General features: G+C 41.3%; 1 protein-coding gene across 14 annotated transcripts in view; it reads left to right on the forward strand.

Annotated features, from left to right (window-relative positions):
- The window catches only part of ADD1 (adducin 1), a 112,233-nt gene that overhangs the window by 21,043 nt on the left and 72,820 nt on the right, over window positions 1-18,370 (forward strand). The window contains exon 2 of one of the 14 annotated variants that reach the window (XM_054030822.1): window positions 16,575-16,725. The exons of the other annotated variants lie outside the window; for them this stretch is intronic. The gene's annotated coding sequence lies outside the window, so the exon portion shown is untranslated. The remainder of the gene's footprint in view (window positions 1-16,574; window positions 16,726-18,370) is intronic. 14 annotated transcript variants of the gene reach the window in all.

Genomic DNA, 18,370 nt, shown 5'->3' on the forward strand with positions numbered 1-18,370 from the left:
GAAGTGACTTTTGCATCACAAAAGCGCAGTATAACCACTATGGTTAAGAAAGCCTATCACCTTTCTTTTGGCTGCAAAATTGGAGATCAGGACAAGAGGTGGGCCCCACACATATGCTGCAACACTTGTACAACACATCTTCGCCAGTGGTTGAACAGGAAAAGGAAATCTATGCCTTCTGCAGTGCCAATGATTTGGAGAGAGCCAACAGATCATACCAGCAATTGTTACTTCTGCATGGTGGAAAAGGTGTGTCAAAGAAGAAAAAGTGGACTGTGCATTATCCAAACATTCCATCAGCTATACGCCCAGTACCCCACGGAGTAGGACTGCCGGTTCCTGATGCACCAGAATCATTCTCACTTGAGTCAGACGAGGAAGAGGATGAAACTTCTGGTCCTGAACCATCAATGTCACAGGACCCACATTTTCTCCCATCTTCCTCCTCTGAACCACACCTCATAACACAAGGTGAACTGAATGACCTTGTCAGGGATTTGGAACTACCCAAGAGTAAGGCAGAGCTGTTGGGCTCCAGACTACAGCAGTGGAATCTCCTGGCAGGTGATGTTAGGGTTTCCATGTTCCGTGATCGTCAAAAGGATCTTGTCTCATTCTTCATGGAAGGTGATCTTGTAGGCTGCAACAACATCGATGGTGTGATGGCAGCCCTCAACATCCTTCACGATCCAGATGAGTGGAGACTGTTCATTGATTCATCGAAGACGAGTCTTAAAGCTGTTTTACTGCATACTGGCAATGTTTTGCCATCAATTCCAGTTGGTCATGCAGTCCATATGAAGGAAACCTATGACAACATGAAACAACTTTTGAGGTGCATAAACTATGACCAACATCAGTGGCAGCTTTGTGGCGATTTGAAGGTTGTTGCTCTCTTGCTTGGTCTGCAGACTGGATACACAAAGTACTGCTGTTTTCTCTGCGAATGGGATAGTCGTGCAAGAGATTCCCACTACATCAGGAAAGATTGGCCACTCCGACAGTCATTGGAGCCTGGGAGGAAAAGTGTTCAGCATCCACCACTTGTTGAATCAAGGAAGATTTTGTTACCACCTTTGCACATCAAGCTGGGTCTGATGAAGAACTTTGTCAAGGCCATTGACAAAACACAAGCAGCTTTCTAGTACCTCCGTGGAAAATTTCCAAGGTTAAGTGAAGCTAAGATAAAGGAAGGTGTCTTTGTTGGTCGTCAGATTCGTGAACTTCTTCGAGATGATGCATTTGACCATGCAATGCGTGGCATGGAAAGCCTTCCAGTTAGTAGCAATAAATTTTCTCGGAAAAAACAAGGCAGACAACTACAGGTTGTTGGTGGAAAACCTCCTCAAGGCATACAAAAGCCTTCGTTGCAACATGTCACTAAAGATACATTTTTTGCACTCTCATCTAGATTTTTTTTCCCACCGAACTGCGGAGCAGTGAGCGACAAGCACGGCGAGCGATTTCACCAGGACATTGCAACAATGGAGAAACGCTATCAGGGCAAATGGATCCCATCAATGCTTGCAGACTATTGCTGGACAGTAACAAGAGATGCTCCATTTAATGAATACAAGAGACAAGCGAAGAAGCACTGAGTAGACACTGAATAGGACTAAACTATGTACATAATAGTTTTTTGCCTTTTGTTTCATAATAAATTTTATTTATATAACCCTTTTGCTGATTTTTAAAGTGTTACATAAACAGGACAGGTGAAATATGATCATGTAAAGCAACCATAAACACATGAAAAGACCTAGGTTTACAATTTTATTAAAACTCTACTATCTACACAATATACATAGACATAAAATGTAAAAACTTAAATATCTTAGAAACAGTAGCAAATCAGTTGTTTTAATTGTCATATTTGAATTCAGCACATCAAAATACATAATAAATAGCACATTTTATCTTTGAAGCAGACGATGTCTCAAAAATTGTAGACCAGTGTAATTTTAGTATAGACTTGTATGATAAGAATCATAGTACCTTCCACATTATCATTGAAAAGTTACTGATAAATTATTCACCTTGATCCCCAGTTTATGATGTAGTCGGTAGTACTCTGCATTATCAGTTTTACTTTTTCTCCTTGCTGAGAAGATGCTTGGAAACATCAATGGGGAGTGTTTAAAAAAAAAAAAAAAAAAACCACACACACACAACGCTGTGTTTTTGTATGCATGTATATAGTATATATAAAATTAATTTTTAAGAATTAAAAACATTTTAAGACTTATCAAGTGTGCTGTATTCCTCTTAAATTCAAGTTGACAGTGTCCCTTTAACTTTGAGCTAAAATAGTAAAGATTAGTTGCTGATTTATGTCTTAAATAACCGTTTCTCAGTTTGATAGCATACCTGTATGCAACCAGTGGTTTTAAGACCACATTTTTCTGTTATTAATATGATGGACATGTTTGTTTCATAGCCATTTCCTGTATCCATGGCATATAATAAGGTTAGTTCTGAAACTGATGTAATCAGCATCAGATGCCTTTGGGATAGTTCCCTGGTGATATGACTGTTCGTGACAGCAAGAAATATTTAGAATGTAGTGGCTTAGTATTTTATAAAAGCAAAGATGATGGATCTTGAGTAATAGTTTTTGTACATGTACCATATGTGCAAGCAGGAAGCACACCCCAGAGGGAGGGCTTTATTCTACATTCAACGCATAGCCTGCATTTGGGAGTACTGCAAAGACAGCATGGCTCTCTGGGAGCTTCTAGGGATATTGTTTCTGCCTTGAGTGTGGTAGCTTTTGTGAGCATAGCTGCTCCTCTGTCTTTTGGAAGGGTGCAGCATGTGTTTCATATTTACACGTCACCCCTGTCCTGTATGGGTCTAGTTTTGCTGGCTGCTATGCAGAATATGGCCAACCCCTTCATCACTACTGGGGGGGAAAATAATTCTACTAAATGGTTGCCTAATACAGGATGTGTGGTGTTTTGTTTTGTTTTTTTAAATTTTGCTTAACCCCTTTTTCTTTGTCAAATATGTGTAAGTATGGATCCCACAGAAGGTGTGCATGCACCCCATGCAGGCAAGACCAGATTCTTTTAGCTAGCAGTTATGCTTTCTTTTGCCTCCATGCAAGAGAATAAAGGGAAGGGCAGCTGCAACCCTCCCTCAGTTCCCTCTGGCCACCCATGGCAACAAGGTGGAACCTAGATGTGTCCTGCTGACAACTATAATGAAAGCTGTCTTCATCTAAGCTTCTGAAACACCTTCAGAACAGCTTTCATTCCCTTACTTTTTGACGTCTTGGACTGAATAATTCTCATCCATACAGACTCCTGTACAATGATCTCAAGATGGTCAACACACAACTTGCAGACTTCAAGCCTTGAGTGTCCTGCTTAAAGACTGGCACTGCAGGTGCCTCTTCTGCCCGAGGAAATACCACATCCCAAGCACGTGCTTGGTTTGCACCTTGTTCTCCACTGGAACCTGAAAATCACAGGATGCAAGATTCCACTTCGATTGCTTAGGTAAGTCTTAGAGGGGCATCAGACACAGAAGATCTGAGGTCTAAGGACCCCCCCCCCTCCCCCCCCCCCCCCGCCAATACTGTGCTCTGTAGAGCAAACACTTGACACCTAAGATTCAGTGAAGTCAGCACCTACCACAGCACCGGAATCAATGAGACTATCAGCTTTGAAGCAGATTACAGAAAGAGATTGTCCAGAGCCCTGGGATAACAGTTCGAGGAAGAGCTCGGTATCCTCTCTCTGAGACACACAGGAAGGCATCTTGGGATAAAACCCTGCAAACCTCATCCAGTAGTGAAGACAAGTGAAAAGGAGCAGACTGCGGTGCAGCAGATTCCATTGGTACCATGGGACCAGCACTGAAGGCACCCACACTGATGCCGCCCCTGGTACTAGTTAGTGGAAGAAATGCACACCGTGGAACTCTCATTGGCACCAAGATGTTGACTGGTACTGACAAAAGTCCCAGCACCAACAGCACTATACGTATTGGAGGAGATATAGTCTTCCACAGCATCACCTTGGCACATCTTCCCACCAGCACTGAGCCACTCACTGAGTGGTAGTGGTAGTGCTGGAAAACCAAAAGAGTTCTTTGGAATTCAGCCATTGCATCAGGGCTGGCATTGGTCTGGTCAGCAACCTACCAACCAGGATGCTACCCTAACCTTTCCAGACCTTAGGGATCCACTCCCCTCCATCAAGAAAGGAGACTTTCAGGGAACGGGGGGGTTGGATGGGGCAGGAGTCCCAGGGAGGGGGGGTGTCAGGCGCTGAGAAGCAGGGGGGATGGGGGTGGGGGCCGGGCCATACCTGGCTGTTTGGGGAGGTACAGTCTCCCCTAACCGGCCCTCCATACAATTTCCAAAACCTAATGCAGCCCTCAGGCCAAAAAGTTTGCCTCCCCTGTTCTAGAAACTCAGACCTTTGCTGTTGAGAGAGTTCTTTCTTATCTATTGAAAAACTGGTTATAAAATCTTCAGACCTATCTTTTAGCAGGTCAGTAGTGCAGTTCTTGAGCCAGCTCAAGAATTTGATAAACAAAGCAGAGTTACCATCTTTGAATACCCCATGCTAAAGTTACAGGGGGATTGAGTACTAATTCAATGAATTAATTCAATGAAATTCTTTAATGATTCTTCAATTAAAGTTGTCTTGCTATCTTGGTTATTTCTGCATCCTGTACTCCACCAATCTGGAACTGATATTAATCTAAAAGGAACTACACAGAGTTCAGATTATTTTTGTTGCCTTCTGCATATTTTACTGTAGCAATTATCTTCCCCGCTTTGTCTGCTTTGCTTCATATTGCATCTGTTCCAGCCCACAGTTTTGCAAAAATGGAGGTAATAAGAAAAGGCTAGAGTCACTCTGACCTGTGTATTTGTTTTCTGTCGCTCTTTTCCGTGCATTTGGAATAATACTAATAGTATTGGATTTGATTCTTGTTTATTAGCTAGCTGACTAATATTGTTTGTGTTAAGAATGTGAGTTTTTTAAATAAGTGTGTTCGATTAGTTATATCATTACACACTGGCATGATAGGTCACAACAAATAACATTTATGAGATTAGATCCAGCTACTACAAAATATTAGATATACTCAAAAGAGAATGTTTGTTTAATTGTAATTTACATTTGATTTTTTCTTCTGTATCCCCAGAAAGGGAATAATCTAGTACTGTCTTTAAGACCAGTTTCTGTCAGACTTCTAAATAAGAGAATCAGCATGTATCCCTTCCAGGCAAAATACTTATTAATTCAGGTTATATGAATCAGGCCAGATTCCAGCTTCTGCTGCTCGTTTGCCAGTGGCTTTAGGACAGTTAAGTAAAGGAGTAGGGGCTGGGGATTCTAGCATCCCTGGTGAGTGAGCTTACAGCCTACAAGACAGAGTGCAGTGGGAGGCCCAGATGATGGCTTAATCTATTTCTTTTTATGTTAATATAAACTCTGTTTATTGTAGAATGCTACTAATAATCAAGTATTAATGTATGGATCCAGTAGTACAAAAAACTGAACTTTGCCTGCCTGATAGGGCTCGCTAATGGGGCACAGATCACTTTCAGTTACATTTTGAGTTAGATTTTGCAGAGCAAAGCTTAGATCTTGATCTTGCTTCTGTCAAAGCCGATGGCAAAATTTCATTTTGAGAACCCCAGGACCCACCCATCTCACCACCCTTCAGACACCTCAGTGTATGTACACTCTCACCAACACCCTGCAACAAGTTCTTTAAAGCTCCATGTCCTATCCATACCATTGCTTGGAGCATGGAGTGTAAGGTAAGCGAGACTGTCTTGTACACATGAAAAACATCAGACATGGAGTTACACAGAACTCTGTACCTATTGTCAAGATGAGAACTGGATTCATTAGTTATCTGGACTTTCAAAAAGCCTTTGACTAAGTTCCTCACAAGAAGCTATTAAGGAAGCGAAGTGGTCATGGTATGAGAGACAGCATCTAGCTGTAGACTGAAAACTGGCGAAGAGACAAAAACAAAAGGAATAAATGGCCAGTTTTCAACATGGCAAAAAAATTAACAGTGGGATGCCCTAAGGTTGCACACTAGGACTCGTGGTGTTTGATGTATCCATGATCTGGAAGAATGGGAGTGAATAGTGAATAATACTTGAAGATAGCACTGTTATTTACAAAAAGAACAGGAGTACTTGTGGCACCTTAGAGACTAACAAATAACACTGTTATTTAGTTTACTTACACTGGAGTAGAGTAAGGAGCTCCAGGAAGAGCTAGCAAAGCTAGATTAAAGCATGCTGGCAGATTCAGTTGACAAATGCAAAGTAGTACATATTGGAAGGAATAATTTGAATTAATAATACACATTACTGGTTGTAGGTAAACTGTAATTACTCAGGAAAGACCTGGGTGTCACTGAAATGCTCAGTTCTCAGCAGTGGGCAAAAAAGTGCATGATGATAGATGTAAAAAGAATGGTTATAATATTCACAGTATTTTCTAATGTTGTTATATGAATCTATGGTATACTCTCAATAGGAATACTACTTTCAAATGCTAGAGACGTGAGAGGACTTCCCCCATGTGGCGAGATTGAGAAGATAGGTATTGTTCAGTGCAGAGTGAGGGTAGGAGTGTAGTATAGTCTAGAAAAAAATAAAATAATAAATGAAATAGGGGCTCTGATTCCTGATGGGCACAGCATAAGAACCTGAATAGAATATTTATCTTTCTCATAATACAAGAGTCTTGGGACTTGAATGAAATTTAAAGTCAACACATTTGAAACCGATTAAAGTGAATATTTATTTAAACAACTCATAACTAACCTGTGGAACTCATTGCCATCAGATATCATTGAGGCAAATAACTTTATAGTTCCAAAAAGGATTAGCCATTCTTATAACATCAACTACAATTACATTAGATGTGTTAAAAATGCAAGAGAGAGAACTCCTGCTGGACGGCATAAGTCATACATTAACTGTCCATTATTGTTTCTTAAACCTTCTATAAATCATCTGGTCCTAGCCACTGTTAGAGACAGAATATTGGACTAGTTGGATCACTGGTATGATCCTGTGTGGCAATTCCTGTGTTCTTGCGTATGGTTTCGGTCTTGACCTATAAAGCTGTAAATAGTTTGGGCTCTAACTTCTTGAGAAATTGTTTCCTCTCTATAAGGTGGTTGCAAGTAGTAGAGGCACTTATTTTAACAGTGTCTGGGTTTTTAAAAAGGGGCATTCAGATCACAGAATTTCTCATGAAGGGTTTCCCTTGTCTGCAGCTGATCCTTTGTAGGTGGGTCTTTTGGGAAAGGCTGAGTGGAGGAATATGGAGGTTTGGGTATGAAGGTATCATTGTGGTGTTGAAAAGTATGTCTGTTCAGTTTCCATCATGCACCAGCGAATAATTACCTTATCAATCTGATATTTTTTTTCTTAGTGTAGACAAGACTGCAGGAATTTTGTCACATGGCTCATTGCTGAACAACCCAAGACTCTTTATTGTAAGAATAAGAATCTAACCCAGTTTACCACTAGGCTACTGCTGAACATCTTTATCCATTTTGTTTGTTCACCTTGATGGTTCATGCCTCGTGCTTTTTTCCTCTTTAACAGGAAGCCTGGCACTTATGAACAACCCTATATAAAATAAGCAAGTGTGCATGTGTCTGATAAAGGGGGAAAAAGTAGGAACAAATGTTAACTTTCAGGGCTCCAAGATGTGGTGGGAAATAGCTGAAGAAAACCAGTAATTTGTAAAAAGTTGGAAATTTGGGAAATCCTTATTAACAGCAAACTACTGCATTCTTATGAGTGATGTTTTATGGGATGGAACTTACTGATGATCGGTGGCTAGGAAAATAGTAATACATTTTGGCCAGCAATCAGATATTTGGGCTAGTAAAATGTCACCATTACAGTGGACGTGTCAGTGACTCTGTCGTCATTATCCTGGACCCTTCTTGGTTATACCAGAAAACAAAACTAACAGGTTAAAAAACAGAGTAGGTAGAGGTTTAAACGTCTTAAACACACACACACAAAGCCAAATTATTTAATAGAATCAAATTGTGAGCGTTGACTTATTATAACAGAGTAATCTTATTACTTTCGCCCACATCCTCCCTCCTCCTATTGTTTTTCTAACTAGTTGCCTTTGGCCTTAATTTAGATTGTAAACTCTTTGGGGTAAGGATTACGTTTCTGTGGCCCTGTTCTGCAGTTGGATCTGCATGGGTGGACGCTACTTACGTGTGGGGAGGGTCTCACTGAAGTCAGACTGTACGTTGGCATAAAGATCTGCCTGCACAGATCTAGTTGCAGGGGCCTGTTTATATACAGCACCTCGCATAAAGGTCGTGTTACCTTGGTTGGTTTTTCTTAGACACTACTGAAAAATAAATGATCTTCATGAGATTTTTGTCTGTGTATCTGTTTTTCATGAGGAATAACCAACTGTCCAGATGAAGGTTCAGTACTATTTAGATTATGCTCTGTAAAGGCACACAGAGAACTGCTCACATGGTTTAGCAGAAATGTGAGCAGGATAACATATTGAAGTCCATTTTTAACAGATGACGTGTTTTAATTGCCTCGCCCAGTTGTTTTTTAGAAATCCCACCAGGGATAGCCCGGTTAATCTGAAGCACTTTACAAGTTGCTTTGAAAAGATACTGTGTAAATGTGAGGCGACTATGCATGAACTTGGCTCTAAAAATGTTGAAACTGATGGGATACCAGAACAAATGTTCTTATAAATGGTTAACGGTGTACAAAGGTGAATTATGATGACACTGCTATGATGTAAGTACTATCACCATTTCACAGATGTTAGAGAGGTAATGACCTTCCCTAGGCCACAGAGGGAGTCCTTGTGAGAACTTGTGTTAGAAGTCAGTATTCCTCAATTACAGTTCTCTGCTCAGTCAACTAGACTATGCCATCTCTGATTCTTACTACAATAAAACTATGACAGGTTTCAGAGTAGCAGCCGTGTTAGTCTGTATCCGCAAAAAGAAGAACAGGAGTACTTGTGGCACCTTAGAGACTAACAAATTTATTAGAGCAGAAGAAGTGGGCTGTAGTCCACGAAAGCTTATGCTCTAATAAATTTGTTAGTCTCTAAGGTGCCACAAGTACTCCTGTTCTTCTAATAAAACTATGCTTATGTATAAGTTCAGCAATACAGAATTCTACCAAGGGTTGTCTGGAAGCTGTAGTCAGAAACAAACTGTTACAGTAGCTTTCATAATATTCAACAGCTACACAAGAACTTGGTTGTTCTGACATAGTTTTGCACCATATGCATTTGTTGACTAAATTGCAATTGAAAACCTTTCTGGTCATGTTTTAACAATGATTGAGCATGATTTTTAAAGCCCAGTAGGGAGAAAGCCTCTGACTACTACTATGCAGGCAGAAACAAGGTAGGAAGTATTTTATTTTATGTACTCTGACAAATCTTGTAATCTGACCTGGTGCTCAGTTAAAATCTTGGTGATAGCATAAATGAAGTTGTTCAATTTTCCCTTTGCAAAAGGTATATCTTGCAAATGGCTTTTATATGCTACGGGCCTTGGCTGTGCAATGAGAAATGGTTTTATTTAACTTCGCAAGTATGGGGAATGCATTTGGTTTGTTCTATCAAAATTGCTTACTTCAGCAGAATTCTAAGATGCAATGTGCATGTGAAGAGAAAGGGATACCCCCGATGGAACTAAGAAGAGAGAGTATCCTCCACTGTCACTCTTACCGCCATGATGATGAAGGCTTGATTATAGTAAGCATATTAGGTGCCATGGAAACAGCCTGTACGCTGTATTTAAATTCATTTTTATATTTACCAGACTTTTTTTCTAAGTTCTAGTAATAGATCCAAGCAGGGATCAAAGGTTTCTGTATTAAAATGGGGTTGTGAAGTTCCTGCACAGCTGTGGGGTGTTAAACTCACTCTCTCTCTCTCTCTCTCTCTCTCTCTCTCTCTCTCTCTCTCTCTCTCTCTCTCTTTGAGGCAAGAATATTGTATAAAATGATCTGCTTAGATAACTTTACAAAGCAAACTGGCTTATTAAAGATTGTTTGTTGATGGTATACCAGCATAGTGGAAGAGCTCTGCACTACCTTGCAGCAGGCCTACACATTAATCACTCTGCCTTTTTCTTCTGAGGCCCACAGAGTTGGGGAAGGAAGTGTCTCATGTATAGGGCCTTACCAAATTCATGGTTCATTGTGGTCAATTTCATGGTCATAGGATTTTTAAAATAGTAAATTTCATGATTTCAACTATTTAAATATGAAATTTCATGGTGCTGACTCAATAGGCAGTTGTGTGGGGGGATGCAAGGTTATTGTAGGGGGCTCACAGTATTGCTACCCTTACTTCTGTGCTGCTGCTGGTAGTGGCACTGCCTTCAGAGCTGGGCAGTTAGAGGGCAGAGGTAGAGGCCAGCAGAGGCACAGCCCAGCTCTGAAGGCAAAGCCGCTGTCAGCAGCAGCTCAGAAGTAAGGATGGCATGGTATGGTGTTGCCACCCTTACTTCTGCGCTGCTGCTGGTGGGGTGGGTGCTCCCTTCAAAGTTAGGCACCCAGCCAACAGCCACCGCTCTCCGGTCGCTCAGCTCTGAAGGCAGCGCAGCAATACCATGACCCCCCCTAAAATAACCTTGCAACCCCCCTGCAACTTCCTTTTGGGGCAAAACGCTGGTCTCCCCTGTGACATCTGTATAATATAGGGTAAAAGCACAAAAAAAAGACCAGATTTCACAGGGGGAGACCTGATTTCATGGTTCGTGACGCATTTTTCATGGCCATGAATTTGGTGGGCCCTACTCATGTAAACCTTTTGGGTAGCAAAGGAACAGTGTTGACAGATTGCAAAGGGAGTCTTGTACCTAACTGGAAGGAAGGTGATTATAGAATATGGGGCTTTGTGGGGATGGAAGTAAATATTCTCAAGGCCCCATCAGGAATAAGGAAGGATTAATTTTGTTGGCCTCTCTGCAGAGTGTGCATAGAAGCCATTTAAAAAAATGAATGATTACTAGTTGTAACAAACATCATAAGACTTTGCATAAACAATTCCACAAGAGTTCAGTATCATTTGCTTTTCATTTTTTTTAAGTATAGTGATTTGTTACATACATTTTAAGTTAACTTTTAAAATACTGTTATCAAACAACTTTTGGAGAAAACACTTAGAATATAATATTTGAGTGAATATAATGAAAGTCAGCATAAATGTGTCTGAAGCGTTGTCGTAGCGGTGGTGTTCCCAGGATATATGAGAGAGAAGGTAGGTGAGGTAAATATCTTTTATTGGACCAATTTCTGTTGCTGGAAGTTACGAGCTTTCAAGCTACACAGAGATCTTCATTAGGTCTGGGGAAGGAAGCAGAGTCTGAGCTAAATACAAGTTGGGACAGATTGTTAAGCAGAAGGAGTAACATGTTGAAGCTGATCACTTTAAATGAAGTGGACAGTTGGGGGTTAGCTTGTTATGCATAAAAGGTTTGCAGTGGGCAATTAAGGGTTGCAAGCAGTATGTGTTACAAATTGTAATGAGTCATAAAAACCAGTTTTCCTGTAAAGTTCATGGTTTTTGGTGTCTAGCAAATTTATTAATTTAAATCCCCAAGCTCACCTTTCAGGTGTTTGCAGGTTTCCTTTGGGGGCAACTACTAAGAGATCAGATATGGCGTGATGACTTTGTAAAAAGTGTTCTCCCATGGGTGATATGGTGTTTTTGTCTTCTATCATTTTTCTGTATGAGTTTATTAAGAGTGTAGTGATTGTCTGGTTTTGCCCATATAGTTGTTGTTGGGGCATTTGATGCACCTACCACATGTTGTGATAAGTGTGTGTAGGACCCAGGAATCTTGAACGGTGTGTTGTGGTGGGTATTGATCATTGTAGCAGTGGAGATATGTCTGCAGGTTTTGCATCTGTTATTCTGCAAGGGTCTGGTGCCACTTTGAGTTGGGGTGTCCTGGTTTGTCGGGAGCTTGCTTCTGATGATGTGTGTGGTGAGGTTGGAGGGGTTGTTTGAAGGCCAGAAGAGGGGATTTGTGAAAGATTTCATTCAAGATGTGGCTCCCATAAAATATGGGTTGTAAATATTTGATGATATCCCATATGGATTCCAATGTGGGGAGGCAGGTGACAACTATGGTGTGCGGTCAGTGGGTTTCTTTTTTCTGTATTGAAGTGTAAATAATAACATGGGACTTTCTCTAGCAGCCATTATATCTGAGCATAATAGAATAATTAGGACTAGGAACAGTGGCCTAGAGAGAACCAGCTGCTCTGTCAAACACAAAATGGGCCCCCAAAAAAGGGGAAGTTCTGATGAAGAGGGGAAAGGACTTCATTCCATCCATGATACTTGCCTTAATGCCCACTTGTCAAATTCTTCCACAGCTGTCTTCATATCTTTCCTACAGCCCCCTATAGAGAATGTTTTCCTTGAATTGATCCAAAAGGGCTGCTGCATTCTCCTTTTTTTACTCCTGAGGGAATCATGCGCCAAAAAAATTAAAACTCATGCTCACAATATTTTAAAATTCTGCACATTTTATTTGTCACTAAATAAATGTGGCTCCAGCTGGGTAGTGGGGAGCAGAGGCCACTGGCTGCATTGAGATGGGAGATCACCCTGAAGCCCCCACATCCCCCAATATAGGGACTCGGTAGTGTCTAGAGTGCCAACAGGCTTGGTGAGGTCAAAATTATTTTACTAGACACTTCTTGTTAGCCAGAAATAGATTAGAGACAGAGGGTGGGGAGCCCACACTAGAGAAATGTAATGTCTTGATAAAAATTCCAGTCCCCCTGGCACTTCCAGTTTCTGGTAATTTGGAAGTGCTGGGATTTCTACCAGGGTGCTGTCTCTGTTCCCTGCTTGAAGTCCCCAACTTTCATGTTAGTTTCAACTTGTAGGTCTCTGGTAAACTTAAAGCTCCACCCTCTTCTAACTGCTGTAAATTTTTACTCCTCTTCCCTTTCCAGAGCCTCCTGGCTGCTGTAGGGTAGGTAGAGCTCTTTCCTGTTTTTCCTTTTCCTTCCTCTTTTTGTGGATTCATCTCTCTTATAAGTATCTCCTCTACTTGCCTCTACTGTTAATAATGCTTCCTAAAAAGATTCATGAAACTGAAATGAATCATGAGTTTAATTGCTGCCCACAGGTTTCTGGATCGTTTCAGCCATATTGTTAATTTCACAGTGCTGTTGCTTGGCAAATCTATGAGCAGCAGTGGAGGCACTAGGAATTGCATGCAGAAAAGAGAACACTTCAGTTCATATATGGACTAAGACAGCTTTTTGAGAGAGCTCAGATTTTGTGGAAATTGATGATTTAGGCTCCCCAATTCCCATGGTAAGTTTTCTAATTGCTTGTGGTGAATAGATGAGTGAAGTTTTCAAGTTCAGTGGCTACATACTTCAGTGGAGCTCAGAACAAAGAACACTACCAAAACAATTAAAATAACTAAAAAGCAATTTAAATAATCTGATTTTTAGTACCATGATTCCTCATTGCAATATTTAAGGTAATGATGCATCAGGCTTCATTTAGGGTTCTTTCATAAGAACGTAAGAATGGCCATACTGGCTCAGATCAGTGGTCCATCTAGTCCAGTATCCTATCTTCCGACAGTGCCCAGTGCCAGAAGCTTCAGAGGGAATTAACAGAACAGGGCAATTACTGAGTGATCCGTCCCCTCTCATCCAGTCCCAGCTTCGGGCAGACAAGTTTAGGGACATCCAGAGCATGGGCTTATGTCCTTGACCATCTTGACTAATTCTTTTTGAACCTGATTATACTTTTGGCCATCACAGCATTCTCTAGCAATGAGTTCCATAGGTTGCCTGTGCGTTGTGTTTCAATCTGCAAAGCAAAACTTTTCTCCTGGACCTCTAGTTTGTCCTTACAGTGACCTGTTTCTTCAGTCTTCCTGACAGCTGCTATGTGAAAGTTTCTTGATATGTGAAAATTTTAGCTGCTTCTGGTAGAGGGAAAAGATCTTTGTATAATGAAATAGAGAGAGACTAGAATATGAAATTTCACTTTTGCCACACTGCTTTGTGTCTACAAGAGAGAGTCTTACATTTTTAAAAAGTTTTTCTAGATGGTAATCTCCTGATTTAAATAGTTATTTTTAATTTAGACGTTGTCTTCCTAGATTAGAAGACATGTTGTAGCAATAAATAAATAAAAATTGCATAAGATAGCAATAGAAAACTTAAGGTTTTTAAACATTATTTTTACATGAGCTAAGAAGAGTTTGAGAGTAAAGTTAATGCTGGCAAAACCTACACAATCTCTATCTGCGGATGATTCTACCCAGTTCAGGGTCCATCTTAACCATGGGTGTTATTCTTGACTGAAATGTTCATTTGCTTAGGGAACTGGTCTGCACAGAAGGGAAGATCACATAAACCAGAGTTCCAGCCATCTTCACTCGAATTTGTTATTCCATCTGTGGCCCTCAGACTAGGATTACCATACATACGGGGTTTCCTGGACATAGCCTCTTTTTTGAGCCTGCTTTCTCTGTCCTGGTGGGGTTTTCAAATAACATGAAATGTCGGGCGGGGGGATGGAAGGGCAGACAAGCTGCAGCTCAGAAAGAGCCCCTATTGTTCCCCTTCCCAGTTGCTCCCTCCCCTGCATCCACAGCTGATTGGTCCATTCCCCTACAAGCCATAGCTGCCAGATCCTGCCCACCCAGGACACTCCTGGGGAAGGCGTCCCTCAGAGGGGCGCTGACTGATGGCTGTCACTGCATCTTGGGCTTGTGCCAGCTGCCCTGCCACCATGACAGGGAGCAATACTGCCCCCAACTGCAATGAATATCCCCCTATGTCCTCCTTCCCCTTCCAATTCCCCCAACTGTGCGTCCCTCCGGACCTTTCCCCCAGTGTCCTCTTTTGGGGTACCTGAAGTAGGATAACCACAAGACAAAATTGTCTTTAGTTATAGACTCTGTTTTTTGTCAAGTTGCATAAGTTACTTGACAGTTGTTCTTTTAACCTTTACTAAAAAATGGCTTTCCTCCTCTCAAATCAATTATGGGCCTAGAAATTAACTCTGGTGGAGACTGAACTCAATGGTTCAGCAAAGGGTCAGATTTATCCACCTAAAGTTGAACTTCTATGTATCAAACTATTGCTACTTAGCAACAGCAACTGATCCATGTGGACAAATTTGTTAAAGCGAGGGCTAACCTGTTAAAATTCTATAGGTTCCACTGTCTTTTTATATTTCTTAAAAAACCTGCTGGTGAAAACTAAACCTGATTCTTTGCTCAACACTATCCGAAAACTGTCTTTTTAAAATGAAATTAGTCAATGTAATGTTTTATATTAGTTTTGTTATTAAAGTGTTACAGGTCTTTGATATCAAGACTACCTATTGTTCAGATTGTGATGGGGAGGGGAAAAGGTTGTTTATGGCTGGATTATTATAGAATTATAACATTTGAGGCATCTTTAATTTATAGTATTACTGCTATTTTGTCATAAAACAGCGTTTGGAGAAAGTACCAGACCTTTGTTCACAGAATGGGTATAGCACAAACAACAAAAGTGCAATTTCACTGTTATGCTTCGGTCCTACTCTGGGAAAGACTATTCTAGATTTACCATTTACCCGCCACTTTAGATGTACAAAAAGCCATACAAACACTAACTGTCTTACAGTACCAATTTGTGGGACCCAAGTATGATTCCCATTTTACAGGTAGGAAACTGAGACACCAGATGGGTGAAGCAAATGAGATCTCACTTTCTTATATTAATCATTTTTGAACAATTCTCCTTATATCTTTCAAAATCTAGTATTAAAATTGATGAATTGGGCCAAAGTAGAGCTGAAAACTAAATGAGAAATCCACAAGTTTTTTTTAAAATCCCAGCTGAAACTCCAAAAGTCTGGGGAGAATGCTCAACAAATGCTTGTAAAAATCCCTGTCGATTTCTGTTATCCTTTGTCATAATGTTCCATGTTCAGAGCACCCCTTACCGCCTGAGCCAGGCCTTTGCATTCACCCAGCCTCTGGTCTGCAACATCTGGGCATTCCACCACACTAGTCCAAGTATAGACATGTGCTAGTCCAGTTAGAAGATGCTCAGCCCTCCAGCTGAGCCCTGGAGGACAGTCCACCCCTTCTTGGGTTGCCAGTGAGCACAAAAAGAAAGGAACACACATGAATTGTCTCATTGGTATGGTAAAATTCTGTTGTTCTACGAGTAGGGTTCCTACAGGTGCTTTCACTTCAGGTTCGTGTGCACCTTTGATCGGAGATGTTCAGTAGCAGTGCTCATTTGACCTGCCTATGCACTCCTGCCATCCTCTTCCCCGTTATGGTGGATATATAGAGCTGCATGGGCAAAACACCTTAAGTTGCTTCTCAACTTCCCTTTGGCCTGAGATGGAGTGCCTAGTATGACTCTTTCAAACGGAGTTCATAACTCAGCATTTTCTGATAATTTAGTTTAGTTTACTTATTTTTATTGTTGTAACATAGTTTTATAGTTTGATATTATCTTAATGTGTTTTCTTCCTTTATCACCTTTTTTCCCTCTCCTCCAGCCTTCCCTGGAAGGCCGATCTTCAGGAATAGTCTTTGCAGAATTATGCTGGGATTCAAATGCTGCTTCACCCGCCAGGAACTGATTTCCAGTTAGTGACGGATATTCCCGGTGTCTCCACTGACTAGGAGACACCCATGTACCATCAAAGGGTAAAATCTGCTTATCTATTAAAAGCAGGTCTCAAAAAAACAGGGAAACTAAATTTAGACTTCTTATGAAGTAGCAATCCCTGTATCCAGGTCTAGGTAACACCTCTGTACATCTTCCTCTGAGTGAACACCACGCCCCATCGGTACCCCATTCACTGAGTTTTGTGGGATAAGAGTACAAAGGGTATCGATAAAGGCACCCAAAAAGAGGACTTTTAGCTCTTTGACAGAGGCTGTCTGTGAGAAAAAGATTTGGTCACTACCAAAGTCTGACCATTCTAGAAAATCTGGTCCCAGATGGGATACATCCAAGACTTCAACTTGCTCTGGTACCGGCAGCTTGTTAAAGTCTTCTGGTTCATCCAAGAGCCATGGAAATTGTTCTTTGCACGGAAGCATGACCGTTGCAGTAGGGACTCTTAAGCACGTTGCACCAAGGAGAGTGCTTAGAGTCTCTCTTGCCAGAAGCTGGGAATGGGCAACAGGGGATGGATCACTTGATGATTACCTGTTCTGTTCATTCCCTCTGAAGCACCTGGCGTTGGCCACTGTCAGAAGACAGGATACTGGGCTAGATGGACACTTTGGTCTGACCCAGTATGGCAATTTTTATGTAGGAAGCTTATACTGTCTTCAGACCCCTTGGTACCCAAACAGGTGTCTCAGACCACTACACAGTGCCTTTGAAGTCATCAACATCGGTACCAACATAATCCACTCAACAGATAGTGTTGCAACAAACAACATCCTTGGTACTGACACCAGCCAGTTCAGAGCCTCATTCACTCTCAGTGCAGATACCCTAAGTTTCACAGGAATTTAGGTGCTCCAGAGACTCTATTTGGATGAGTTGGAATCTCCTTTTGTTAATGGGTACAGAACATTTGTCAGATCTTCTGAGTCACCAGGGCCTTATCTTCCATCGGTACCTCCTAGTTCTCTGGTACCTATTACCACAGGGCAGACACCCTGCTTCACCCTTTTTATCTGCCCCTCCTTTGGAATACGTTGAGGATGACTCCTTGGATTCTTAAATATCTGTGAAGGAGTCACCCACTTACAAAGGGATATCTCCCCTCTCAGGGGGGAGGGATTGCTCAGTGGTTTGAGCATTGGCCTGCTAAACCCAGGGTTGTGAGTTCAGTCCTTGAGGGGGCCACTTGGGGATCTGGGGCAAAAATCAGTACTTGGTCCTGCTAGTGAAGGCAGGGGGCTGGACTCGATGACCTTTCAAGGTCCCTTCCAGTTCTAGGAGATGGGATATCTCCATTAATAATAATAATAATAATAATAATAATAAATGTAAGAGGTGAGAGATTACACAGGGTGTCATTACATTCTCATCTGACCTGATTACGGCAACACTCAATCCCGGCCTACACTGCAGTTAGGTCAATGCAAGGCAGCTTGCGTCGACCTAATTCTGTAAGCATCTACACTAAAATGTTGCTACACCAAATTAATTATTCCACCTTTGCAAGAGGTGTAGCGCTTAGGTCTACAGAGTTCGATACAGTGTCCGTGTAGACAGTGCATTGTTTACATCAACTGTTGCTGGCTTTCATAAGCCATCGCACAATGCCTCACACTGACAGTTAAATCAGTGCGAGCACTTCTGATGAGGATGTGTACCTCCGACACAAAG

This window comes from Malaclemys terrapin, chromosome 5, assembly GCF_027887155.1.
Source record: "Malaclemys terrapin pileata isolate rMalTer1 chromosome 5, rMalTer1.hap1, whole genome shotgun sequence".
NCBI lineage: Eukaryota > Metazoa > Chordata > Testudines > Emydidae > Malaclemys > Malaclemys terrapin.